This window comes from Pristis pectinata, chromosome 28, assembly GCF_009764475.1.
Source record: "Pristis pectinata isolate sPriPec2 chromosome 28, sPriPec2.1.pri, whole genome shotgun sequence".
NCBI lineage: Eukaryota > Metazoa > Chordata > Chondrichthyes > Rhinopristiformes > Pristidae > Pristis > Pristis pectinata.
In genome coordinates this window covers 3,761,367-3,788,831 of record NC_067432.1, presented here as the reverse complement: position 1 = coordinate 3,788,831, position 27,465 = coordinate 3,761,367, and positions in this window count along the sequence as shown.

The window sequence follows — 27,465 nt, the reverse complement described above, 5'->3', positions numbered from 1 at the left end:
TGGACTTGACACAGGGGGGATGTGGAGACCAAGTCACTGGGTGTGTTTAAGGCAGAGATTGATAGCTTCTTGACTGGTAAGGGAGTTAAGTGTTACGGGGAGAAGGAGGGAGTATGGAGTTAAAAAAAATCAGCCATGATTGAATGGTGGAGCAGGCTTGATGGGATGAATGGCCTCATTCTGCTCCTATACTTTATGGTCTTATGGTCTCCTGATTCCTCTCAAATCCATCTCAGCTCTAAGTATGTTCAATGAGTCCACCATCATGATCTACAGAGAAAACAAATACCTCCTCATTTCCATCTTAAATAGTTAAGTGAGACTATTCCCACTCATTCTAGATATCGCTCTGAAGCAAAATATCCTCTCTGCATCCACTTTTTCAAACTCCCTCAGAGTGTTTCAATCAGATCATTCTTCCAAGCTCCAATGTGTAGACCCAGCTTAGAGTCATAGAGTCACAAGAGATTCTGCAAATGCTGGAATCTGAAGCAACACACACAAAAAGTGCTGGAGGAACTCAGCAAGTCAGGCAGCATCCGTGGAGGGAAATAAACAGTCGACGTTTTGGGTCAAGACCCTTCATCAGGACTGGAAAGGAAGAGGGCAGAAGCTGAGGTAGGAGGGAGGGGGAGATGTAAGAGGCTGAGAGGTGGTGGGTAGAAGAGGCAAAGGGCTGAAGAAGAAGGAATCCGGAAGGAGAGGGCAGTGGACCATGGAATTAAGGAAAGGAGGTGGGGAACAGGTGGGCAGATCATGAGGGTAGGGGAAGGGGAAAGGGAAGGGGGGGGGGGCCAGAGGAATGAGGGAAGACAAAGGGGGGGGGGGGGGGGGAAAAAAAGTGGGTGGAGAAGAGGGGAAGGGTTACCGGAAGCAAGACAAATCGATGTTGAGGCCATCAGGTTGGAGACTCAGGACTATATAGAGTCATAGAGCTATATAGTGAGGATACAGACCCTTCGGCCCAACCAGTCCATGCCGACCACAGTGCCCACCCAGCTGGTCCCAATTTCCTGTGTTCAGCCCATATCCCTCCAAACCCCTCCCCTCCGTGTACCTATCCAAGTGCTTCTTGAATGATACCGTTGTACCTGCCTCGACCACTTCCTCTGGCAGCTCGTTCCATATACTCACCACCCTCTGCGTGAAAAAGATTTCCCTCAGGTCTCTTTTAAATCTTTCCCCTCTCACCCTAAATCTATGCCCCCTAGTTTTGGACTCCCCTACCCTGGAGAAAAGACTGTTACTGTCCACCTTATCTATGCTTTCATAATTTTAAACATTTCTAAAGGTCACCCCTCATTCTCCTACATTCCAAGGAATAAAGACCCAGCCTGGCCAACCTCTCCCTATAACTCAGGCCCTCTAGTCCTGGCAACATCCTTGTAAATCTATTCTGCACTCTTTCCAGTTTAACCACATCTTTTCTATAACAGGGCGACCAAAACTGTACACGGTGCTCCAAGTGTGGCTTCACCAACAACTTATGCACATGATTAAGCTTGCTCAGTCATTCCTCATAAGAATATCCTTTCATTCCAAGTGTCAACTTCCCTGCTTCCAATGCAAGTCATACCCTTTTTCATCTCCACCAATTTCCAAATTTTCCGAGTTCTGCTGAAAAGCCATCAACCTAAAACATTAAGCAACACAAAAGGCTAAAGGAACTCAGCAGGTCAGGCAGCATCTATGGAGGGAGATGGACAGTCAATGTTTTGGGTCAAGACCCTTCTATTTTAGACTCATAGACATCCACCCTGTCTCTGCTCCTCATGATTTTATACACCTCTATAAGGTCACCCCTCAGTCTCCTATGTTCCTGCCCAACCTCTCCCTATAACTCAGGCCCTCGAGTCCTGGTAACTTTCTCATAAAGGTCTTAGCAACATACTCCTAGAGGGAGAGAAAGAGCAAGAGAGGAAGAGAGGGAGAGTGAAAGAGTATGATAGTAAGAGAGGAAGGAAAGAGAGAGGAGGGAGAGAGAGAGAGAGGAGGGAGAGAGAGAGAGAGGGAGGAGAGAGACAGACAGACAGAAAGAAAGAGAGTGAGAGAGAGGTGAGATGGCCCATGAAGTTGAAGTAAATGAGCACAATATTCAGTGATAAGAGTACACATACATAGTGGTGGAGCAGTGGTGGACAGACCATGAGATTACACATAGTACAAGAATGTCAAACTACAAACAATAACACGAGCTATAACTGTGACAAGCTAGCATGGTGTAACATTCACAATGAAGGGCCAGACTGAGAGAGTTTTCAAATGAAGTGGAAACTGGGGCATTTTCAAAGCAACTAATGTTCTAACATTGGAATGAAACAGAGGAAGACAACTGACAATCCATTAAGTGGAGCAGATCACGTTGGACCTTTTGAGTGTACGTTTTTTTATCTGATTCTTTGATCCACTAAACCATTACCATCAGACTACTTCATTCAGTTAATAATTTTCTCATCACTTCCTTGCTTTGTATTTGTAAATGTTTCAAGAGTCATCACTTAGCTGATACAAAGCTGGAAATACAGCAATTGAAACTGAACTCCACTGTGCTTTGATAAAAAGACAATACCACAGCATGAAACGTAAAGACCAAGAATTATCACCTTTAGACTCCATCATAAACTAGACAGGAATTAGACAGCCTCAGCAGCTAGAAAGAGCTAGCAGCTTGAATTAACAAGCTTGAAAGGGAAATTCTTAACTACATTGACATACCTAAGAGCAAAGTGTTTTGCCTAAAAATCTCATTTTCAAGAATTTCTCCAATTTTTGTCCCTTATTTAAAGAGAAGACATGGACCCTCGGCCTTGTTAGTTCCACTAGTAGCAGGATATTTTGCCACAGCTGTACAAACCCAAAGAACCCATTCCAATCCAGTACTGTGGTCTAAGTGACAATAGCTCTGAGTGTTCAAATGCCTGTATGACATCTGTACCTCTGTACCTCTGGAATCGTCTTCCAATGTATTATCTCCCAAGATACTTGTGCGTCTCCACCTCTGGCCTTTTGCATGGCCCTGATCTCCATCTCATCTCTATTTTCAGTTGCCCCAAGTTTTGCAATTTTCTTCCTCAGCAACTCCATATCTCTAAGGCACTGATTAAAACTTCCCAGTTTGGCCCTTTGCCCTGACAACATCTTAAATGGTTCAGTGCCAAGGTTTCTCCTCTGAAGCACCTTGGGATATTTTAATGCACAGAAGGATTGATAGAGCCAGTAAGTCCTTCAGCACTTCAAAGGCCATGTTGAATGGATGTTGTGGGATGGCCCCCCATTAGCCTCATGTAAGGATTCCCAGAAGCAAAGTTCAATAGCACACAAGGCTTTCCAGAGCTAGTGGAGGTCATCAGGTTGGCCTCCTCTGCCCCTCCCACCTCCAACTCCCGAGACCCTCTGGACAATGATGGTGATGTAAAGATTTGAATCAAGGTGCCCATCTAACCAGGGGAGACCCATAAATTAGTTCAAAGCAAAATCTTTTCTCAACAAGTTTATCAAGACACAGGCACCACACCGCCTTCCTGATACAAACCTGGAAATTCAACAACTCAAACAACAAGAGCGTAGCATGAGAAAAAACAATTACCACAGCATGAAACATAGAACCAAAAATTATCACCTTAGACTCCGTCACAGGTTGGAAGGTATTAGACAGGCACAACTGCTCAAATAAGCAAGCAGCTTGAATCAAAAGCTTGCAAGAGAAATTCCTAACTAGGTCAAGATGTTTGAGAATTAATAAAATCAATTGTAATAACTCATTGCTAACCATCTCTTTTATTATTTAATTGCTTGTTTCCACGGTGTTTTTCGTTTGAATATATCATTCAATATTCTTACTTAAAATTGTCCTTCAGAAAAATTCTACAAGGTTTTAGGTAGTGTGGATTTTTGGTTGAAAGTGCACTGGTCAAGTTTACTACAGTGGCCTTGAATTGTGCCATGGACTGCGTAGATTGGTCAGTCCGTTTTGCATCAAAACATACAACTCGGAACGTTTGCAATTCTTCAATGCATTCCCTTCGGAGGGCCACGTTTTGACCTTTGGCCTATTGATCTTATGTTGCATCAGACTCTTAAATCACATCTGACCTTGGACTTTAAAGTGTGTCAAGGAATGAAATAGAGCATGGTTTACCCATGGGCTATGAGGTACAGAGAACACTGGGGTCAGTTCTCATGCTGAGAACACCACCTCTGTGCCAAAGGGACGCCTCTAGTTGTATTTACTGTAAGAACATAGAATATAGAACTGTAAAGCACAGGAAGAGGTACTTCAGACCACGACGTCTGTGCCAAGCATGATGTCAATTTAAACTGCACATCTGCCAGCATGTGGTCTATATCCCTCCATTCCCTGTTCATGCGTCTGTCTAAGTGACTCTGAAACATTGCTATCACAGAAACCAGTCTCCCCTCCAGAGAATCACGGAAACCAGCCTCCCCTCCATGGACTCTGTCTATACCTCTCGCTGCCTTGGTGAAGCAGCCGGCATAATCAAAGACCCCACCCACCCGGGCCATTCTCTCTTCTCTCCTCTCCCATCAGACAGAAGATACAGGAGCCTGAGGGCACACACCACCAGGCTCAAGGACAACTTCTATCCCACTGTTATAAGACCATTGAACGGCTCCCTTGTATGATGAGATGGACTCTTGACCTCACAAACTACCTTGTTATGACCTTGCACCTTATTGTCTACCTGCACTACACTTCCTTGCAGCTGTGACACTTTACTCTGTATTCTATTATTGTTTTTACCCTGTACCACCTCAATGCACTGTGTAATGAATTGATCTGTACAAACGGTATGCAAGACAAGTTTTTCACTGTACCTCCGTTCAAGTGACGATAAACCAAGACCAATACCAATATCGTATCTGCTTCCACCACTACCCTTGGCAGCATGTTCCAGGCACCCAGCACTCTCTGTGTAAAAAACCTGCCCCGCACATCTCCTTTAAACTTTCCCCCTTTCACTCTAAAACCTTTGCCTTCTAGTATTTGACGTTTCCACCCTGGGAGAAATACTCCAACTATTTACCCTACCTATGCTTCTCATTATTTTATAAATTTTGATCAGGAATGTGCTCTGTATTTATGTCCATTGTGAACTTGGTTGAGCCTACCTGACATAGTTTAGATTCATAGAGTAATACAGCATGGAAACAGGCCCTTCGGCCCAACTCATCCATGCCAGCCATGATGCCCACCAAGCTTGCTTGTTGCCAGCCAGACCAGACCCTTCATCGCACTCCTCTGGGCTGTGTTCCCAGGCAACTCCCAGGGGAGGTGGAGGAGTGCGTAACTCAGCAAGCACTTCTGTGAGCAAGCCAGGGTTTGGTGCGTTTGACGGGAGGGGAGGCGATGCTCTGGGACTGCCTCTGCTCTCCCACTGGCAGACAGACAGGAGACCAGGGGCAGTCCAATGTTCATTGTTCTGCCACAACCCCAGTTTCCTCCTCCCAAAACCCCATCCCCATCCGTCCTCTGCCAGTGGGGAGGACAGTGTGTAACACTGGTCGAGCGGTGCCACAATAACAAGCTGACACTTAACGTCAACAAAACCAAGGAGCTAGTCACTGACTTCAGAAGGGGGAGGTCAGGAGACCACGTACCACTTCTCATTAGTGTGTCAGAAGTGGAGAGAGTTAACAGCTTCAAATTCCTGGGCATTAACATCTCGGATGACCTGTCCTGGGCCCAGCACATAGATGTAATCATGAAGAAGGTACGCCAGTGATAAGACATCTTTATTAGTCACAGGTACATCGAAACACACAGTGAGATGCATCTTTTGCGTAGAGTGTTCTGGGGCCAGCCCGCAAGTGTCACCACGCTTCCGGCGTCAACATAGCATGCCCACAACTTCCTAACCTGTAAGTCTTTGGAATGTGGGAGGAAACCGGAGCACCCGGAGGAAACCCACGCAGACACGGGGAGAACATACAAACTCCTTACAGACAGTCCTTCTTCTTTCTTAGAAGCTTAAGGAAATTTGCATTTCACCAAACACTCCAACAAACTTCTACAGATGCACTACTGAAAGTATCCTGACTGGTTGCATCACAGCCTGGTACGGCAATTCCAACACACAAGTACATAAGAGGCTGTGGAGAGTAGTGGACACAGCCCGGTCCATCACGGGCACAGCCCTCCCCACCACTGACAGCATCTACAGGAGGCACTGCTTTGAGAAGGGATCATCTATCATCAAGGATCCCCAATATCTCCCTCTTCTCACAGCTACCATCAGGCAGGAGATACGGAAGCCTGAAGTCGCACACCACCAGGTTCAGGAACAGCTACTTTCCTACAACCATAAGGCTCTTGAACCGATCTGCACAATACCTAACCCTACCTCAGCAATGGAACACTATGGACCACCTCTTGCACCACCATGAACCTCTGTTTTTTTTGCACTAAGGTCGTGTTTTTGCAGAGTCTTTATTTTACTGTATGGTATCATCTTATGTATAATTTATGTTCTGTGTGTCTGTACCTATGTGCCTGTGATGCTGCAGCAATAAGTTTTTCATTGTACCTGTACCTCACCATACTTGTGCACATGACAATAAACTCGACTCGACTATTTTGGAGGAGGTGTCTGTCGTCAGTGGGTGTGATCATTAACTGGGGTGGTTGGCACCTTTCTGTGCAGGGAGGGGTGTCTGGGACAGATGTCAGTTTGCAGCTGGGTTGTCAGTAGCCCTCCAGGTGGGTCAAGGGGGTTATTTAATAAGTACCAAGATGAGTACTTGAATTGCCAAGGCGTAGAAGACTATGGACCAAGTGGTGGTAAAGGGGATAATTGTAGATGGGTAATTTATGGCAGGAATGGATGTGGTGGGCTGAAAGGCCTGTTTCTGTTCTCTATGACTCTATTAGTTCACCAGATGAATGTTGGGTGTGCTGATGTGATGAAACAGCCCAACCTAATTTCCCAACAAGGACCACTTCACCAGAAATGACCACTCGGGTTGAATTGATTTTTGCACGTTCTCCAATCCATTTTCTCTCCGGCTGAGGATGGGCCAAAGGCAGGAGTGTGGGGGCAGGGCACATCTTCCAGCAACCCATCCAATGGACTTAGTGCCCATGCTGCCTGAACTTAATTGACCTTCCTTTACGTTGTGCTCCCTCCCCCCTGCACTCTCGGATATGAGTTTCCACTGAAATCCATCTGTCCCCAGCATGAAGGCTGTCGATTGCACAAATACCAGACACCAAAAGTTACTGGCTTGTTGGTGAATAATGACCCAATTAGCAAACACTTTGATAGAACCCTTAAATTTAACAACCAGGACACTAGCCTCCACAGGACTTCACTGAAACTCCTATTGAATGCAAGTGTTTACAACAAGGTCACATTTGTCACAATAATTACTAATGTCATCTTTTAGCCCTCCAAGGATCTGCAGAAAGAGTCCAACGAGCTCTGAGGCTGGATTTACAGTACAGGAAGCATTGGAGTAATGAGTAAAATATTTCATTTCCTGCTCATTAAGATATCTTGTCAAGAAATCAAGTATTTCATTTCTTTCAAAAATCCTCCTCCTCATTGCCTTTGATTAATTTTGGTTCCCCTAATTGGAATGTTGCACCATTTTGTATTATTAAAAACCTTTAAATATCCACTCCTCATTTTCTGGTGGTTTTCCTGTGGGAAGTTTCCTGGGAGGTGAGGAAGGTCACAGTCCTAGTTCAGACATTCCTGGCTCTAATCCGTCAAGCGCTGTGGCAGCTCGGCTTGGAACCACGGTTCTTGCTTGGGTAAAGGCTCCAGTCCATGCTTGCTGAATTACCCTGGTTCTTGAACCAGCCACACTTCAGGACTGAAATCTTCACCCATGTGGTCAAATCTCAGCGTCAGCAAGACTAAAGAGCTCATTGTTGACTTCAGGAAGGGGAAGGAGGGTGAACATGTGCCAGTCTACATTGGGGGAATCGTCAGTGGAGAGAGTCAGCAGTTTTAAGTTCCTGGCCGTTAGCATATCGGATGACCTGTCCTGGGCCCAGCACATAGATGCAATCACAAGGAAGGTGCGCCAGCATCTTTACTTTCTTAGGAGGTTAAGGAGGTTCGGCTTGTCACTGAACAATCCAACAAACTTCTACAGATGTACTGTTGAAAGTATCCTGACTGGTTTCATCATGGTCTGGTACAGCAATTCAAATGCGTAAGAAGCTGCAGAGAGTAATGGACTCAGCCCAATACATCACAGGCTCATTCCTCCCCACCATCGAGAGTATCAACAGAAGGTGCTGCCTCAAGAAGGCAACATCCATCATCAGAGGTCCCCACCATCCAGGCCATGCCATCTTCTTGCAGCTGCCATCGGGCAGGAGGTACAGAAGCCTGAAGTCCCACACCACCAGGTTCAAGAGCAGCTACTTCCCTTCAACCATTTGGTTCTTGAACCAACCGGAACAGCCCTAATCACTACAGTTTAGCAATGCAATGACCACTTTGATCACTTTGCACTAAAATAGACTTTCTTTGTTCTAATTGTGTTCTTGTAATTGTGTTCTTTCTTATAAAAATTGTGTATAATTTATGCTTAATATTTGTTTTTCTTGTGAATGGTGCTTCTCTGATGCTCTGTGCCTGTGATGCTGCTGCAAGTAAGTTTTTCATTGCACCTGTGCACACATGGACTTGTGTATCTGACAATAAACTTGACAATGCAATACAATACAAATGGTCTCTTCTTCTCCTGTTGCTGTAAGCCCCTCCAGCCCTACAACCCTTCCAGATTTCTAAACTCCTCCAATCCCAACCTCCTGCACCATCCCCGTTTTATCACTCAACTCCTGGCACTCTTACCCTCAGCTGCCTCGGCCCTGGAGTTCTGGAATTATCTCCATAAACCTCCTCATCTCGCCTTTCTTCTTAAGATCCACCACTTTGACCAGTCCAAATGCCTGTTTGTCATTCAGGACCAAGTTTTGTCTAATGGGTCCTGTGAAGGAGCTCGGGACAGTTATACAATGTTAAAGGTGTAATAATTGGTGTTTGGTTTATTAAGATAAGGTAAGATAAGATTTCTCTATTAGTCACATGTTCATCAAAACACACAGTGAAATACATCTTTTGCATAGAGTGTTCTGGGGTCAGCCTGCAAGTGTCGCCGCGCTTCCGGCGCCAATGTAGCGTGCCCACAACTTCCTAACCTGTACGTCTTTGGAATGTGGGAGGAAACTGGAGCATCCGGAGGAAACCCACGCAGACAGGGGGAGAACTTACAAACTCCTTACAGACAGCGGCCGGAATTGAACCGAGTTACAGTGGAAAACTTGCGTGCCATCCATTTAGATTATTCCAAACATCATTACGTCGAGGTAGGACAAAGGGAAAAGCAATAATACAAGTGGCTGGCAAATGTGTGGGATTGGGCAGGGCAGGGCAGGGAAAATTTCAGGGGGGAGCGTGAGGAGAAAGGGTTAATTTTGGCTTTCAATCATCCTTATTGACCAGGGAGAAACAATCAGATGTGCTCCCCCCCTCTCAGTTCACCCCTCACCCTTCACATCCTCCACCACCTCACCCCCCAAATTCCCTTCCCCTGCAGCCCTCACCATTTTCCTGCACCTTCCACCCTTTATCCCCTCTCCCCTCTCCCCACAACACCCCTCCATTCACCTCTCACCCTTCAGCCCCTCTCTCCCAAACTCTGTGCGCCCCCAAACATCCCCACCTCTTTGCTCCCTACCTCCACACCTCCTCGTGCTCCTTCACCCATCCCTTCCTCCTCCCTCACTACCAGCCCCCACACTGACATCCCTCACCAATTCAGCACAATGCTTCAACATGACATGTGGGTTGGCAGGTTAATTGCCCTGGTAAATTGCCTCTAATGTGTTGGTGGGCGGTATAATCTGGAGCAACTTGATGGGAATGTGGGGGGAGCATGTTGTGGGGGGAACATGTTACAGGGGCAATTAATGGGGGAATAGATCTGCTGTGTGCCAGCACTGACTCGATGGACCAAATGGTCTCCTTCTCTGTCTTAAGGAAACATGGAGACAAGTTATACAGCACCTGCAACATAGCGGAAACATCCCCAGGCCTGTCACAGGAAGTTATGAAACAAATTATTGTCACAGCCGTTTCAGGAGGTTAATGAAACTCAGTTAATCAGGCAAATCTGGGACGTTGGAGGTGCTGGCCTGTCTGGATCATTGGACATTATTCCCAATTAATACTTTAGTTTACTTTTTCAATATGTTCCACAGTACAGTGGTACAGTAAATTTTCAAGTGAATCCAGTAAGTTTCAATGGAGCAGGACACAGAACCAGGGGGATCTAAAGAGAGCATGGGAATGGGGCCCAGTGGAGTAGAGGGAAAATGGGAATTGGGGCCCTAGTGTAGAGGGAAAAAGGGAACCTAGTCCTTGGTATATTAGAGGGATTCTGGTAACTGGGGCCCTGGTGTATTGGAGGAAATGTGGTAACCGGGACCCCGGTGTATTAGAGGGGAAAAGAAAACCAAGACCCTGGTGTATTAGAAGGAGTATGGTAACCAGGGCCCTGGTGTATTAGAGGGAATGTGGTAACCAGCACCCCGGTGTTGCCAGAGGCAGATTATGGTACAATTTTATAAAACATAGGTTAGGCTGCACCTGAGAACTGTGTGCAGTTCTGGTCACCACACTATATGAAGGACGTTATTGCACAGGAGAGGGTGCAGAGGAGATTCACCAGGATGTTGCTTGGGGTGCAGTGGTTCATTTATAAGGAGAGAATAGATAGGTTGGGTCTGTTTTCCCTGGAGCGGAGGAGGCTGAGGGGGAATCTGATCGAGGTGTACAAAATGATGAGGGGGATAGATAGAGTCAAAAGTAAGGATCTTTTTCCCATGGTGGGCATGTCTAAAACAAGAGCTCATTGGTATAAGGTGAGAGGGAGGAGGTGTAGAGGGGATAGGAGGGGGAATTTTTCCACAGAGTCTTGGTTGGAATCTGGAATGCACTCCCTGAGGGGATGGTGGAGGCAGAGACCCTCACACCATCTCACAGCATCTAGAAAGCACTTGAATCACTAAGGCATAGAAAGCTAAAGACCAAATACAAGTAAATGGGTCACGGTTGTGTAGCGGTTAGCGTAACTCTATTACAGCGCCAGCGACCTGGGTTCAATTCCCGCCACGGTCTGTAAGGGGTTTGTATGTTCTCCCCGTGTCTGCGTGGGTTTCCTCCGGGTGCTCCGGTTTCCTCCCACATTCCAAAAGATGTACGGGTCAGGAAGTTGTGGGTATGCTATGTTGGCGCCGGAAGCGTGGCGACACTTGTGGGCTGCCCCAAGAACACTATACGCAAAAGATGCATTTCACTGTGTGTTTCGATGTACATGGGATTAATAAAGATATCTTTTCTTATAGTACAGATAAGTAAAATGGTCGGCATGGACATAGTGGGCTGAAGGGCCTGTTACTGTGCTTTACAACTCTATGTCTTTTGTATTTTGGACATTAACCGACCGATAGGCCTGAGCTTGTTATGCCTACATAGAAGGTGGGAGTTTAGTAGGAAAGGAATCGAGTTTGTTGACCTGGAGTCCTCTCCAAACTGCCCAAACCCTGGGAATTTTTTATAAACTGCTGGAGATTTTGGGTCAAATCCAGTAAAGGGTCAGGAACACGGGCATCAGATGGGACCAGGCGGTCTACTCTCTCCTGAAAACAAACCAAGGGTGAGGCACGGGGCGGGGGGAAATCTCCAGGGAATGAGGCACCAAAGTGGTTCCTTACTCAGCTCGGGATTTAATGGTTGTCTCTCCTCTCAGGTCCAGAACCAGCTGTGATCTCGGCGAGTGTTGGAACAGGTCGAAGGCCTCCCTTGTTTCCACATCACTAAAAGTCTCTATTAAAATACATGCACCAACAATTGTGTTGCTGTGCCCTTGTCTCTTGTCAGCGATTTCTCGTTGCAAATCTCTCTCTCTTCAGGGAGAGCTGCCTGAAACATGATATTGTGTATAATATACATCTCCACCTCCTCTCAAAAGCTGCTGAGTCCTTAGCTTGTTACCAGCATTACAAACATCTGATGTCACGTCACATTAGCAGATTCCAGCCTGACAACGCAGAGAGAAATGTCAGCACGTCTCAGCACCTTTGGAAGCGCTGGCAGAGACTCCGTCTGTTGCAGTGCATCAAATACCATCGCCTCCTGCAGCCAACCCTACTGCTTTCAAGCTGGCAAATAATGTATCAAAGCCGGTGTAGCCTTCAACACTCACTTGTCAGCCCGCCCCCAGAGGCCAGATTGAGATGCTGAATTAAAATAGACATCTCCTCACACCATTAGAGAAGAGGAAATCTTTCAGAAGTACATCCAAACTCATCGCAATTCACCATCAGGAAAAAAAACTCTTGCAGAAAAGGAGATTAAACTGCTTTGGGCAACAAAATAATTTGCAGCAGGAATTGAATATTTGTTCATTCTTTTCTCAGGAAATTGCAGAGGGAGAAGTAAATAAATTTTTCATGTAGGAAGAGCGCGTACACAAGATGGTGCCTTGGCAATCTGCAATGGGAGACAATTGCTGCTTCCTTGCAAGAGACTGACTTGCCACCCCCTCCTCCTCCCACCCCTCACACATCCCTCCCTAGCTGCCTTCCTGCTTTTTATCTCCAGATGACTTCTCCGTTCCTTTCTGATGCCTCGAGCGGCCATTTATAAAGCATGAACCAGGAGACTGGTTGTCGAACAACTGGCATGAGCGTGACCCTCTGCCCATTCCCCAACCCTCTCCAGCTCAGTCCTCCTCCAAACTACAGCAGCGTCTGGTCTGGCAACGCTTCCTGAGCTTGCCCGTGGCAGAGGTCATGAAGTATTGGTATTGGTTTATTATTGTCACTTGTACTGAGGTACAGTGAAAAGCTTGTCTTGCAAACCGTTCGTACAGATCAATTCATTACACAGTGCATTGAAGGTAGTACAGGTAAAAAACAATGACATGTTTAAGAAGTAACTTGTTATTGAAAGATCAGAGAATTGAGGGCTGAGGCACAGCAGAGGAGATGAGGCCTGGGGCAGATCATCCATGATCATATTTTATGGCAGGACAGGTTTGAGGGGCCGAGTGGCCTACTCCTGCTCCTACTTTCTGCTGTGATCTTTTTACGTTCTAACGTAAGCACCCAATGCACTTCACCGAGGTGTCAGGGAACAACAGTGAAGCCAGGAAGTTGAAATCGGGAGAGTGTAACCAAAATTGATGTGATGAGTTTGGAGGATGGATGGAGAGACGGTGCCAAATGGAGGACGACGTTCCTGAGAGTAGGAATGAGGTGGCAGAGTAGTAAAAGAGGAAGGGAAGTTGAGAGGCTTGGTTCATTGATTAGCCATTGTAAATAGCCAGCACAGAAACATGGGGGAGTGGTAGAGACCGGGGGGAATCTATGGGAATGTAGGGAGAATAAAATGGGATTAGTGTAGATGTGTGGTTAATGGTTAGTATGGAGAGTAGTGGACTCTGCCCACTACGTCACAGGCACATCCCTCTCCACCATCGGGAGTATCCACAGGAGGTGCTGCCTCAAGAAGGCAACATCCATCATCAAAGATCCCCACCATCCGGGCCATGCCGTCTTCTCGCAGCTACCAACGGGCAGGAGGTGCAGAAGCCTGAAGTCCCACACCACCAGGTTCAGGAACAGCTACTTCCCTTCAACCCTTCGGTTCTTGAACCAACTGGCAAAAACCCTAATCACTACCTCAGTACAGCAACACTATGACCACTTTGCACTACAATGGACATTTTTTTTGTTCTAACTGTGTTCTTTCTTGTAAAGATTGTGTATAATTTATACTTAATTCATGTTTTTCTTGTGAATGCTGCTTATCTGATGCTCTGTGCCTGTGATGCTGCTGCAAGTAAGTTTTTCATTGCACCCGTGCACACATGGACTTGTGCAGATGACAATAAACTTGACTTTGACTTTGACTTGGTGTGCGGAAGGGCCAGTTTCTGTGCTGTGTGACTCTATTACTCCATGGACGAAATAGAGGAGAGCCAAGAAACAGTTCATTGAAGAGAGAAAAGTGGGCTAGAGGAAATTGTGAGATTTGATGGGACAGGCCTGGAGGATTTAATGGAACGAGGTACAAAGGGTCAGTGAAGGTCAACAGTGAGAGTGGTGAAGGATGAGTATGATAGCAGCAGGTGAGCTGGGAGCACTCTGCAACGTAGAGAGGATGGAAACAGGGAGCTCGATGAGGAGAGGGTGAGGAGAGCCTGGGAGGGGCCAACACACCGTGTTCAGACACCTCGGAGCTGAGCAGTGGGTTGAGGGAAGGGGTGTCTCAGCGGTGGGATGATCGACAGTTCAGCACAAGGCAAGGTGGGCAGTGGATTTGATGTCGATGTAGAGGACGGGTGATGGGGTGGGGGAGATGAGAGAAACGAGCTTCAACCCTGCCTGATGGTTGAACTTGGAAGAGGTTGCAATTGCTCTGCCAGACAGCAGTGGGTGGAGAAGAGGGTATCAAGAAGTGTCAAACAACACACAATCTGCTTCAGGAACTCAGCGGGTCGAGCAGCATCGGTAGGGAGAAAGGAGCTGTCGGCGTTTCGGGTCGAGACCCTGCATCAGGAGAGGGGAGACGGCCGGTATACAGAGGAGAGGGGGAGGGGTACACAGGGGCTGGTAGGTGATAGGTGATCGTGTTGCGGAAGAGGAATCGAGAGTCATCTTGCACATCTGCAGGTGACCCTGTGCTTGGGAGTGACATTTGTCATTGTCAATGTTTCCCAGTGTTGCTCTGGAAGAGTTCCCATCAGTTCACCATGACTTATTCCGACATCACCTCCCAGATCCGTGACCTCTACCACCGAGAAGAACACAGGAACAGCACCGCCTGCAGATTCCCTTCTGAGTTTCCCGTTATCCTGACCTGGAAATACATTGCCATCCCTTCATCGTCACTGGGTTCTAAATCCTGGAACTCCCTCCCCAACAGCACCATGGTAGCACCTTCACCAGAAGGACTGCAGTGGTTTGAGAAGGCAGCTCACCCCCACCTTCTCAAGGGCAATTAGTGGAGTATATGAGCTCACATTGTTATTAAAATTGTCTTCACCAGAGTTTACACACAGCTTTGAATCAGGAAAATATACCCAATGATTCTGAGGCAAAATCCTTCAATAAATAAATACTTGAGAGGTTACCGCTTGTCAAAGAAGCAACATTTGAGGATATGATTAACTTGAGGGTGACGTATGGTTCAGGGATTCACTCACCTCTCCTACTCCTTCTCTCTTCTTTAAAACTTGCCTGTGGAGGATAAGTGCATAAGACATTGAAGGAGTAAAATTTTCAACCCCTTGTGCTAACACCACCATTCAATAAGATTCTATCAGTCTCTGTCTTGAATACACTTATGCCTCCTGGATAGAGTATTCTAAAGATTCATCACCCACTGGGTGAGAATCTCATCTCCTTCCTGAATGGCAGACCCCTTATCCTGAGACCATGACTCCTGGTCCGAGAGCTCCCAGCCAGGAGAACCAACATCTCGGCGTCTACCCTGCCAATCCCTGAGAAGAATTTCATTTGACTTCAACTGGCCTGATATCTCCTTTCAAGATTCAGAATTAACATTCTTTTGATAGCAGTTTCCAAAACATCCTGGGGAAGTTTTAAAACATTTCAATGTTTGTGAGTGCAGTTGACTGAGAGATCCCTGTTGCTTTCCTGGGAACTATGTTGACTGGAGAGTTGGAGAAATTAATTTAACTGTGCTCTGTGTTGGAGCTGAAACAATTTTTTTCTGTATAAAGTGGCAGCTCAGGGAACACTGGATTCCTCAGAACCGTCACTATCCCAGGCTTTCAATAGAATGAAAATGGTGGGTTTATAAAGCATTCCTTTAGATCTCCAGGACACACAAGGTAAGCACAAAGTTTCCCTTCCCACTGTTTGGAGGGCTGATTCGTTTCTCTTTAAGTGTAACAGTGTGAGGCCGATTCAGACCCTCCTCAGCTTCCACGCTTTCATAAGCTCAGTTCCAGTACCTTGGCAAAGCTGGCTGTTACCTTAATTCAGACCAGCTGCTTCAACTCAAAGAGACGGGAGATCTAATGGGACTCAGTTTGATTTTGTGCCATTGTGCAAGAATTATCAGGGCCATTTACAATTCCTCTCACATTTCCCCTCCAGCAACACCTCTCCAACGGATTCCTTGACCTTTGGTGTTGGGGCAGATGGTGTGGGAGCCGCCTGGAGACACTGGCACGGTCTGCCCACCCTCCCACACTTACCTGGTCCAGGTGTGGAGCCAGTGTCACGGTACACCTTAGAGGTCAGCGCCAGGTCCACACAACAGTTGGGCCGAGGTCTACAGAGGCCCCGCCTCCTGACAGTCAGCATAGCTGGAGGAAGAGCTTTGCCTTCTTTCAGTACTGTCAACAAATTTAAGAGTTTATAATCAGATCTGACATCAGAGAGAATAGGAAACAATTGAAATGGAAGTAATTGGAGAAACAACAAACTCTTCCCTCTCCACCAATCGTTTCCCTTCTCAGGGCACTTTCCCAGGCAACTGCAAGGAGATGTTACCTCAACCCTTTTACCTCTTTCTACCTCACCACCAAGGGATAAGAACATCAGAAATAGGAGCAGGAGGAGGCCATCTGGCCCGTCGAGCCTGCTCCGCCATTCAATAAGATCATGGCTGATCTGGCCGTGGACTCAGATCCATCTACCCACATTTTCCCCAGAACCCTTAATTCCCCTACTATGCAAAAATCTATCTAACTGTGTCTTAAATATATTTAATGAGGTAGCCTCTGCTGCTTCCCCGGGCAGAGGATTCCACAGATTCACTGCTCTCTGGGAAAAGCAGTTCCTCCTCATCTCCGCCCTAAATCTACTCCCCCGAACCTTGAGTCTATGTCCCCTCATTCTAGTCTCACCTTCCAGTGGAAACAACCTTCCTGCCTCTATCTTATCTATCCCTTTCATAATTTTATACATTTCTATACGATCCCTTCTCATTCTTCTGAATTCCAGCAAGTATAGTCCCAGGCGACTCAATCTCTCCTCATAGGCTAATCTCGTCATCTCTGGAATCAACCTGGTGAACCTCCTCTGCACCGCCTCCAAAGCCATCATATCCTTCCTCAAGTAAGGAGAGCAGAACTGCAGACAGTACTCCAGGTGCGGCCTCACCAGTACCCTGTACAGCTGCAGCATAACCTCCCAGCTCTTAAATTCAATCCCTCCGGCAATGAAGGCCAACATTCCATTTACCTCTTTGATAACCTGTTGCAATTCCTGCACAAGCACTCCCGAGTCCCTCCGCACAACAGCATGCTGCAATCTTTCACCGTTCAAGCTCAGATCTGTCACTATGTCCCAGCATGAATGGTTGAGTACTGGTGGTTTGGTTTGGAATGGGGGTCACAGCTGGAACACTCAGCCCATTATTTTATTGCTCCTGCTTCATCTTCCCCACCCTCTCTCCTGCCTCCTCTCTGAGGAACATTCTGTTATGTTATCACGAACCTGAGCTCAACCTTGGGCAGAACATCAGAAATGACAAAAGGTAGGACCTCCTTCTGGCAGCCTGGTGGATTATTCCAAACATTTCAAGAGGTTCTTTCTATTCGTTTCCATTTGGACGTCAAATGGCAGGTGGCTATTCCACTGTGGAATGCTTCACAGCTGAGCCCGATTATCAAAGCCGACCTGTTGTAGGGGTAGGAATAGAGAGGGTTAATAACTAGTAAAGTAGGACGTAGCTTGTGATGTGGTAACAGAGAACTACTGACAAGGAGACAATAGAGAGATGAGATGCAGCTGTAACTGTACCAAGGTACAGAAGCTTGATGATATGTCACGATTGTTGTGGCTGAAACTTAGGTTTGCTGTTAACTGAGTTAGACTTACGGATAATTAGGTGTTTTATTCTGTAATGAAAACCTAGTTTTACTGTTAATTAAGTCTGTGTAATGACATCATCGGAGAAATGTAACAATAAAAACTTAGTTAATTAAGTTTTCTGTGTCATCACTGCAGGGAGGTGTATAAGGCCGTCCCGAAATTGTGTTTGGGTAGATCAGCTTTGTCTGGTCTCCTGCTGTGCACCAGTTTCAATAAATCGCTTGTTGCTTGGACACCGATTCCATGTCACCTTTCTCGTTCACTCCTACACCAACCACATGCACATTTCAGACGGGATTGTGGCCCAAAAATAATGGATGAGAATATTGAAAAAAAGTTGCCACTGGACCAGGCAATGAGATACCAGTACAGGCAGCCCAACTCTTGGTAAAGGAAGATATTGTGGTGGTGAGTGAGAGGGGTAGGGAAGCTGGGAGATTAGAGAGGGGATTGCAAAGCCTGGGTCTCAGAGTGGAGCGATTAAAGCTGGATGTGATTGAAAGGCCAGAGTGGAGGTGTGCAGGGAGGGTTGAGGAGTTGGAGGAGGTTCTATGGATAGGGAGGGAGGAGGCCAAAGAGGGAATTGAAGGATAAGAACTATAGAAACGAGACATTGCAAAACTGGAAGAAGGTGTTGGGTGAGGGCAGCGAGAGGTGGGATACGGGCTATATTTGGGGTGAGATCATTGGCCAGGAGCATGCTGGGATTGTGGAAGACCGCAGGAGCTGGGCAGGAGCAGAGCCAAGTGACCATACCTTGTCTGTTCCACCATTGGTGGAGTTGTCAGCTGAACTGGAGGATGCAACAGGCGAATGGACTGAGAGCAAGAGATGAAACAAAGACCCTTGATTTTCAGAATAATGCAGAGAGGAGGAAGAGTGAAATTTTGAGCTCAGGAGAGAAACTACCAATAAATAGCAAGAACAAAACCAATAGAATCAGAAATCTGTGACGATGCAGCCAAAATAAGGAGCTATGAAAGCAAATCCCATTTCTCAACTCTTCGTCAGTGGTCTTCAGAGTGACCAATGTTGATCCATGTACTGTTTAAATGTGGTGACTCTGCCCCCAACACTCTTTCCCACTGGATGAAATTTCTGTACATTAACTTCCATCTAATCCTTCCACCTTCAACCTGAGTCACTAGTGGCTGCCCTCAGTGGGGAAAATGGGACCTTTCTGTTTACCCTGCCTGGGTCCCTCAAAATTTTACACAACTCAGTTAAATCACTTCTTGGTCCTTTTCATTCTAAAAAATATCCCAACCTAGAAGTCATAGAGTCATAGAGCAACATGAAATCAGGCCCTTCGGCCCAACTCATCCATGCTGACCATGGTGCCCACCAAGCTGGTCCCATTTGCCTGTGTTTGGCCCATATCCTCTAAACCCCTCCTATCCATGTACTTAATGTTGTTATTGTATCTGCTCAACCACTTCCTCTGGCAGCTCATTCTGTATATGCACCACCCTCTGCATGAAGAAGTTGCCCCTCAGGTCCCTTTTAAATCTTTAACCTCTCACCTTAAATAACTATAAAGCCTCTCCTCATAACTGTAAATCTCCAACCCCGGCAATATGCTGGTACATTTCCTCTGCACCCTCTCCAGCACACTTACATGCTTCCTGTTGTGTGCAGATCAGAACTGTACACATTCCTCCAGCAATGGTCTAACTAGTGTTTCATGCATCTCCAGCCAATGGGGACAAGTATTTTGTCTACCTTCTCAACCAGCCTATACAAAGGATATACCTGCTATAGGCAGTCTGGTTACTGGGGTAGTGGGTCTGTCATGTGAAGAGAGGTTGAGTAGGCTAGGCCTCTATTCTTTAGAGTTGAGAAGAATGAGATGTGACCTCATTGAAATGTATTTTAGAAGCTTCAAGAGGGTAATACAGGGAAGATGTTTCCATGTTTCCCTTGGCTGAATGGAGGTTCACAGTCTCAACATAAGAAGTAGAGCCTTCAGGACTGAGATGAGAAGAAATCTCTTCATTCAGAGGGTGGTGAGCCTGTGGAATTCCGGACCCTCGGTCTTCAAGTCCCTGGGCATCCACTTCACCAGCAACCTCTCCTGGTCCATCCATGGCAATCAAGAGAGTGCATCAGTATATGTACTTTCTTAGATGTCTGAGAAGGTTTGGCGTGTCCACAAGGATTCTCCCGAACTTCTACAGGTGCGCTATAGAAAGCTTCCTGGCAGCTTGTATCTCAGCTGCTCTGCTCTGGACTGATGGAACCTGCAGTGAGCGGTAAACGCTGCCCAGTCCGTCACAGGCTCGTCACTTCCTTCCATTCCGTCCATCTTCAAAGTGAATTGCATCAGGAAGGCTGACAGTATCGTTCCCCTTTCTCTGTTCCACCTTCTGGGAGAAGATACAGGAGCTTGAAAACCCAGATGACCAGAATCAAGAACAGCTTCTTCCCCTCTGCCGTCAGAGTCCTGAACCAGTCACCTCTTTCACATCCCCTTCCCAGTGGTGCTGCCATTATTGTCACTTTCTTTTTTGCGCTACCTCAGGTTGCTCTACTATACTTTGCACCATTCCGTTGTTTTGCACTCGTTGCTGTACTTATTGTTGTATTTACTATTACCGTGTATCGTTGTTTACTCTATGAGCTTCACATGAGCAAGGGAATTCATTGCACCCTGCTGTATATGATAACAAACTATTCTGAAATTAACCTGAATCTGAATCTGATTGATCTGACTACAGAGATCCACAGATTTCTGGATATTAGAGGGATTCAGGGATATGGGAGCAGAACAGCATGCTTCACTCTTAGAGAGTAACAGAGCATGGAAACAGGCCCTTCGGCCTATCCCACCCGTGCCGACCATGGTGCCCACCAGTTTGTCCCATTTGCCTGCACTTGGCCCATATCCCTCTGAACCTTTCCTGTCCATGTACTTATCCAAATGTCTCTTGAATGTTGAAATTGTACCTGTCTCAACCCCTTCCTGTGGCAGCTAGTTCCATATAAACTGCCAGAGGAAAGGGGTGAAAAATTTGCCCCTCAGGTCGCTTCTAAATCTTTCACATCTCACCTCTAGATTTTAGTTCCCATTCCCTGAGGAAAAGACCATGTACAACCACCCTATCTGTATCCCTCATGATTTAATACACTTCTATAAGGTCACCCCTCAGTCTCCTACATTCCAAAGAATAAAGTCCCAGCCTGCCCAACCTCTCCCTGTATTCAGGCTCTCGAGTCCTGGCTGCATCCTCGTAAATCTTTTCTTTACTCTTTCCAGTCTAATGATGTCTTTCCTCTAACAGGACAACCAAAAATGTACACAATACCTCAAGTGCAGTCGCACCGACATCTTATACAACTGCAACATTATGTCCCAATGCCCTGACTGATGAAGGCAAGCGTTCCAAACAACTTCTTCACCACAGTAGAAATTCAGCCATAATCTTCTTGAATGGTGGAGCAGATTCAAGGGGACAAGCATCCTACTCCTGCCCCTACTTTTTATGTTCTTATATTCTTACCTGTCCTGCTGCCTTCAGGGATCTGTGAACATACTCTTCAAGATCCCTCTGTTCCTCACCGTTGTCCGATATCTAAGCACCACGGCATGTGGCAATGTCTGTAGGGGAGGGGTGGGGTGGCAGGACTAGTTAGACAACTCTTCCAGGGAGATAGCGCAGGGATCAAAGCTAATTGGCTTCGTTCTGTGCCCCATCATTCTACGACTCCATGAATATAGCCGTGGCAAAGAGCGATTCTAAACCTTGAGGTAAAAGCTAGACAGATAATCAAACCAAAGCTGCTAATGGTAACAATGGTTTGAAGCCAAAACCATGATATGAAGATAGAACGGTGGCACAAAGCAGATTCAGTTGAGTAACTCAATAAATTACCATTCAAAGACAACTTTGTGATACATGCAAAGGCCCTCGAGATTTAAAATGAGTCCAAATTGACTCTTGGCTGAACTAAGTCAATTAATAAGTGCTTAAGAAATTCTTCAGCACTAATTAACTCCAAGTGCTACAAGCGAGTTCACAGAGGCACTCAAATGCAATTGCAATTCATTCTGAATGAATCAACACCATGCAGGATTTCGGAACTGCCACCTCCTGCGTGAAGGCCTCAGATTCACACATCTGTCTTTCCACACTGCAAGACATCCAACTTCATGCTGGCATAAGCTCGGGCATTCTGGCCAATGCTGCAGGAAAAGAAAAAAAGTCGAGTACTTCTCTGGCACCTAGCACATCTCAGGATATCCCAAAGTGCATAACAGCATATGAAGCACTCCTGAAGAGTGATGTCACTGGAGTAATGCAGAAAATCCTTCAGCCAATTCCCTCACGACAAGGCGTCACGCATAGCAGTGTGATGATGGACTATCTGTCCATCATCATACTGATTGAGGGAGTGTTGTATACAACACTTGGATTATTGTGCACAGTCCTGGTCACCACACTACAGGAAGGATGTGGTAGTAATGGAGAGAGTACAGAAGAGATTCACCAGAATGTTGCCTTGAACGGAGGGCTGTAGTGATAAGGAGAGATTGGACAGGCTGGGTTTATTTTCATTGGATTGTAGGAGGCCGAGGGATGACCTTATAGAAGTTTATAAAATTAAGAGGGGCAGAGATAGGGTAGATAATCACTGTCTTTTTCCAGGGTAAAGGAGTTGAGTACTAGGTTTAAGGTGAGAGGGGAAAGATTTAAAGGGGATCTGAGGGGCAAGTTTTTCAGACAGAGGGTGGTGGGTATATGGAACGAGCTGCCAGAGGAAGTGGTAGAGGCAGGTACAATTACAGCGTTTGAAAGACATTTGGACAGGTGGCCATTTCTGATAGAGACAGAGAGTATAAGTTACCTGACATTGTAGAATTCGATACTGAGTCTAAGAGGCAGCAAGGTGCCCAGACAGAAGATGAGGAGCTGTTCCTCGTTTGTGTTTGGCCTTGTTGTAAGAGTGCACCTTTTCGATCACCAGAAGACTAAAGTCCTCGCATGTTCTGTCGTAAGGCGAGAATTAGAAAGCCTTGTGGATGCCAGCAAGGTATCCAAGCTCTTGTCAGAATCAGAGCTTTACCATCAAGATGAAATGATGATTCCTTGCTCAGTGAGAAGGATGTGAAGAGGTTTCAGGTGGATATGGAGAGGTTAAGTAAATGGGTAAGTGCATGGCAGATGGAATATAATGTGGGAAATGTAAGCTCATCCACTTTGATAGGAAAATTAGAAATGCAGAGTATTTTTTAAATGGTGAGAGATTGAAATGTGTTGGTTTTCTGAGGGACCAAATCACTTAAAGTTAACATTCAGTTACAGCAAGCAAATGATGTGTTCGTTTTTGTTGCAAGAGGGTTTGAAATTAGACATAGACACATCTAACAAAAGGATGTACTGCTGAGGCTTTATTAGGCATTGGTCAGACCACATTTGGATTATACCTAAGGAAGGATGTGCTGGCGTTGGAGAGAGTCCAGAGGTGGTTCATTAGAATGTTCCTGAGGATGAAAGGGTTAACGTATGAGGAGCGTTTGATGGCTCTGGGCCTGTACTCATTGGAGTTGAGAAGGATGAGAGGGGGTCTCATTGAAACCTACTGAATACTGAAAGGCCTGGATAGAGTGGACGTGGAAAAGATGTTTCCAGTGGTGGGAGAGTGTAGGACCAGAGGGCACAGCCTCAGAATAAAGGGACAGCTCTTTAGAACAGAGATGAGGAGGAATTTCTTTAGCCAGGGCGGTGAATCTGTGGAATTCATTGCCACAGACGGCTGTGGAGGCCAATTCATTGGGTTTATTTAAAGTGGAGATTGATAGGTTCTTGATTAGTTAAGGTGTCAAAGGTTACGGGGAGAAGGCAGGAGAATGGGGTTGAGAGGGAAAAATAAATCAGCCATGATCGAATGGTGGATCACGGGCCGAATGGTCTAATTCTGTTCCTATGTCTTATAGTCTTATGGTCTAAAAGTTATATAGGGTCCTGCTGAAACTGAACCTCTAATGTTGTCTGCAGGTCTGGACTTCCTACCCAAGCAAGGATATAAAGGGAGTGCAGTGAACATTCACCAGATTGATTCCTGGGATGGTAGGACTGTCTCGGGACGTACTCAGTGACTGAGACTCCACAGCCCACAGCCCTCTCCTGTGGAGAACTCCATTTCACCAGCCTCTGGGTGAAGGGATTTCTCCCTGAACACCCGACCCTTTATTTTGGGACTGTGACCCCTGGTTCTAGACCCATCAGCCAGGGGAACCATTGTCCTTGTATCTACCTGTGACAGAAAGCATGCAACGAACATTGCTCTTTGGGATACGTGGTTGACCTATGAGGAGAGACTAGGCCTGTAATCGAGTCATGGAGTGATACCACAGGGAAATAAGCCTCACAGCCCAACGTGTCTGCTATCAAGCACCTACACTAATTCCATTTCACTCTCACCACTTTCCCATTAACTTCCACCCACGTGCACACTAGAGGCAGATTACAGTGGAGGCACAAGAGACTGCAGATGCTGGAATCTGGAGCAACACACAAAGCGCTGGAGGAACTCAGCAGGTCAGGCAGCATCTGTGGAGAGAAATGGACAGCCGACATTTCTAGTCGAGACCCTTCATCTGGTCCAGGCAAATTACAATGGCAAATTAACCTACCAACCAATCATTGGGATGGGGAAGGAAATCAGAGCACCTGGAGGAAACCCACATGGTCACAGGGAGAACACACAAACTCCCACAGACAACAGCGGAGGTCAGGATTGGACCTTGGGCATTGGAGCTGTGAGGCAGTGTCTCTACTAACCACCTGTTAAGTTCGCTACAGCCTGGAAGAATGAGAGGTAATCTTGTAATTCTTACAAGGCTTGTTAGAGTACATGCAAAGATGATGCTCCCCTGGGTGGGGTCTAGAACCAGGGGTCACAGTCTCAAAATAAGGAGTCGGCCATTCAGGACAGAGATGAGAAGAAATTTCTTCACCCTGAGGGTGTGAATCTTTGTAATTCTCTCCACAACAGAGCTGTCACTGAGTCTATTCAAGACAGAGATCGAGAGACTTTTGGATATTAATGAAATCAAGAGATGTGGGGTTGGTGCAGGAAAACGTCACGGAGTGAGAAGATCGGCCATGAACTTTCGATGTTCTTATGTTCTAGACATACAGACACATACACTCGCCGAGAGAAATGCTCACAACCCTCGCAAGAATAGAGAAACATGAGGAACAGAAATTCAGTTATAAAAAAATTTGCATTTAAATTCAAAGACAAATTCCACACAAGGTGTGATCAAAGACTGGCAGATCAAAGTAACAGAAGAAAAACCAAAGTGAGGATGAAAGAACTCGGATTAAACAGATTTCTGTCCCTTCACTGGTAGATTTTTATATAAGAAAATTAAAAATACTGTTAATACATTAACTTGCCTAATGAAGCAAAAAAAGGCTATTCACTGTGAGTGCACTGAGGAAGATCCCACTCAGCCTTCTGCACCTTTCAACACATCAAAGAGTTTTGCCAAGGCTCTGATAATTGGGAAGAGCAAAATGATCAAAAGTAGATGTGATGAATTGCATTTAAACAGGCTTAATCACTTCTTATACCTACACTAGTCCAGTAGCAATCACATTTCATTACTTTCAAAGGATTTTCCTTTTTGATATTCATTCACTGCTCTATTCCCAGCAAGCCCTTTTTTTTCCCCAAGAATTAATTGCTGGGATTCATCTGATGTGTTTCTTCCCAGAAGAGCGATATTTAAAGACTGCTCACACATTTTGAAAATGTTTGCAGAATGTATACTGTGCCTGTTCACTTTCTGTGGAAAGCGCCATGTGATTAAACGAGGGAGCAGATTCAGTGTAATCCCAGTCTCTGCACACCAAAGGTAACAACAGACGCAACCTTTGCTCAGACAGGTCAAATCTAAGAACATGGGTCTTACTAAATGCAGCAGTTTCAACCCAAGGTGCACAGAGACACACGTCAACACCTAGAGCAGAGTATTAGAGTCCTGGTAAAAGCAAGTGGAGAATTCAATGGCCTTGTTAATGACATGGAACTCGAAATGAGGTCTCCGCACCCTGCCATTTCAGGCCTTCTGATTATCTCCAATATTAATCACTGCACCATTGGAGGTCATATCTGGCTTCTGGCACAGAGGAGCTGCCATTTTCTCTGGAGCAGTGGAGGCTGAGGCGAGATTTGATAGAAGTTTATAAAATTATGCAAGGCTTGGGCAGCCAGTATCTTTTTCCCAGGATTGAAATGTCTAGTACTAGAGGGCATGTACTTAAGATGGGAGGGGAAAGTACAAAGGAGATGTGTAAGGCAAGTTTTTTTTCAGCAGAGAGTGGTGGGGCCTGGAATGCACTGCCTGGGGTGGTGGAGGCCAATAGCATAGGAGCATTTAAGAGACTCCTAGACAGGCACATGAACATGCAGAGAAGGGAGGGGTATGGTCAATGTGCAGGGAAGAGGGATTAGATTAATTGGTTTAATTAGTCTGGCACAACATCATGGGCCGAAGGGCCTGTCCTGCATTATACTTTTCTCTGTTCTATGAGGTCTAGGGCAGATCAGCCATGATCATGTTGAACTGGACAGGCTTGAGGGACCGAGTGGCCTACTCCTTCTCCTATTTTCTTATGCTCTTATGTGGACCTTAGATGCCACAAACCATCCCAATGCACAAACTCGAAGTCAGTAATAGACCACTTAAGGAGATATTGGAGAAGATGGCCAAGTCATAAAGGAGGTGGGAAATGGAGCGGTAACAGAGGGGTCATTTAACACTGAGATGTGAAGGAATTTCTTCTCACAGAGGGTGGTGAATCTCTGGAATTCTCTGCCCGGAGCATTGTGGAGACTGGATCATTGGAGGTATTTAAAGAGGAGGTAAAATAAGTTTGTGAGAGATTGAGGAATTGAGGGCCTTGGGGAACTGGTACAGGAGATGAGCTGAGGTCTGACGCAGATCAGCCATGACCACATTGTGTAGAAGGCCAGGCTTGAGGAACCGAGTGGTCTACTCCTCCTATTATCTTGCATCTTGTGTTCTCAGCAAACGCTGCCTGACCTCGTGAGTATTCTCAGCATTTTCTGTTTCATTTCATAATCCCAGCATCTTCAGTATTTTGCATTTCTTTCTTTGTCTGTCTACAGAGCCAACTATAAATAAATGCATCAGTGCGTTCATACACAGCTCCCTTTGCTCAATAGAAGCAGGATGTGTGAGTAAATGAACAGTGTGAAATCATTAAGCTCATTCAAGTTTCAAACTATCAGTTGGATCTGAAACACTGGATGATCGTGTGAGTTTTGCGTGTGAACTACAGAGCCTCTATTAATAGGCCTCTGAAATATAGCTGCTGGACTGAAGGCAGGATCTAACCCCAGTGAAGTTCAGCAACAGTTTGGCATTCCATGAAAATTAATCTCAGACAAATTGACACAAATCCGACACTGGGAGTTATTTCCGGTTGAAATGACTCACCTAACTGGGTCATTGATAGGGCTGTGTATGAACACTTCGGGACACTCTTGTCGAGATTCACATTTGGCTGTCAACATTAACCTGACTGAGAACGTTGGCT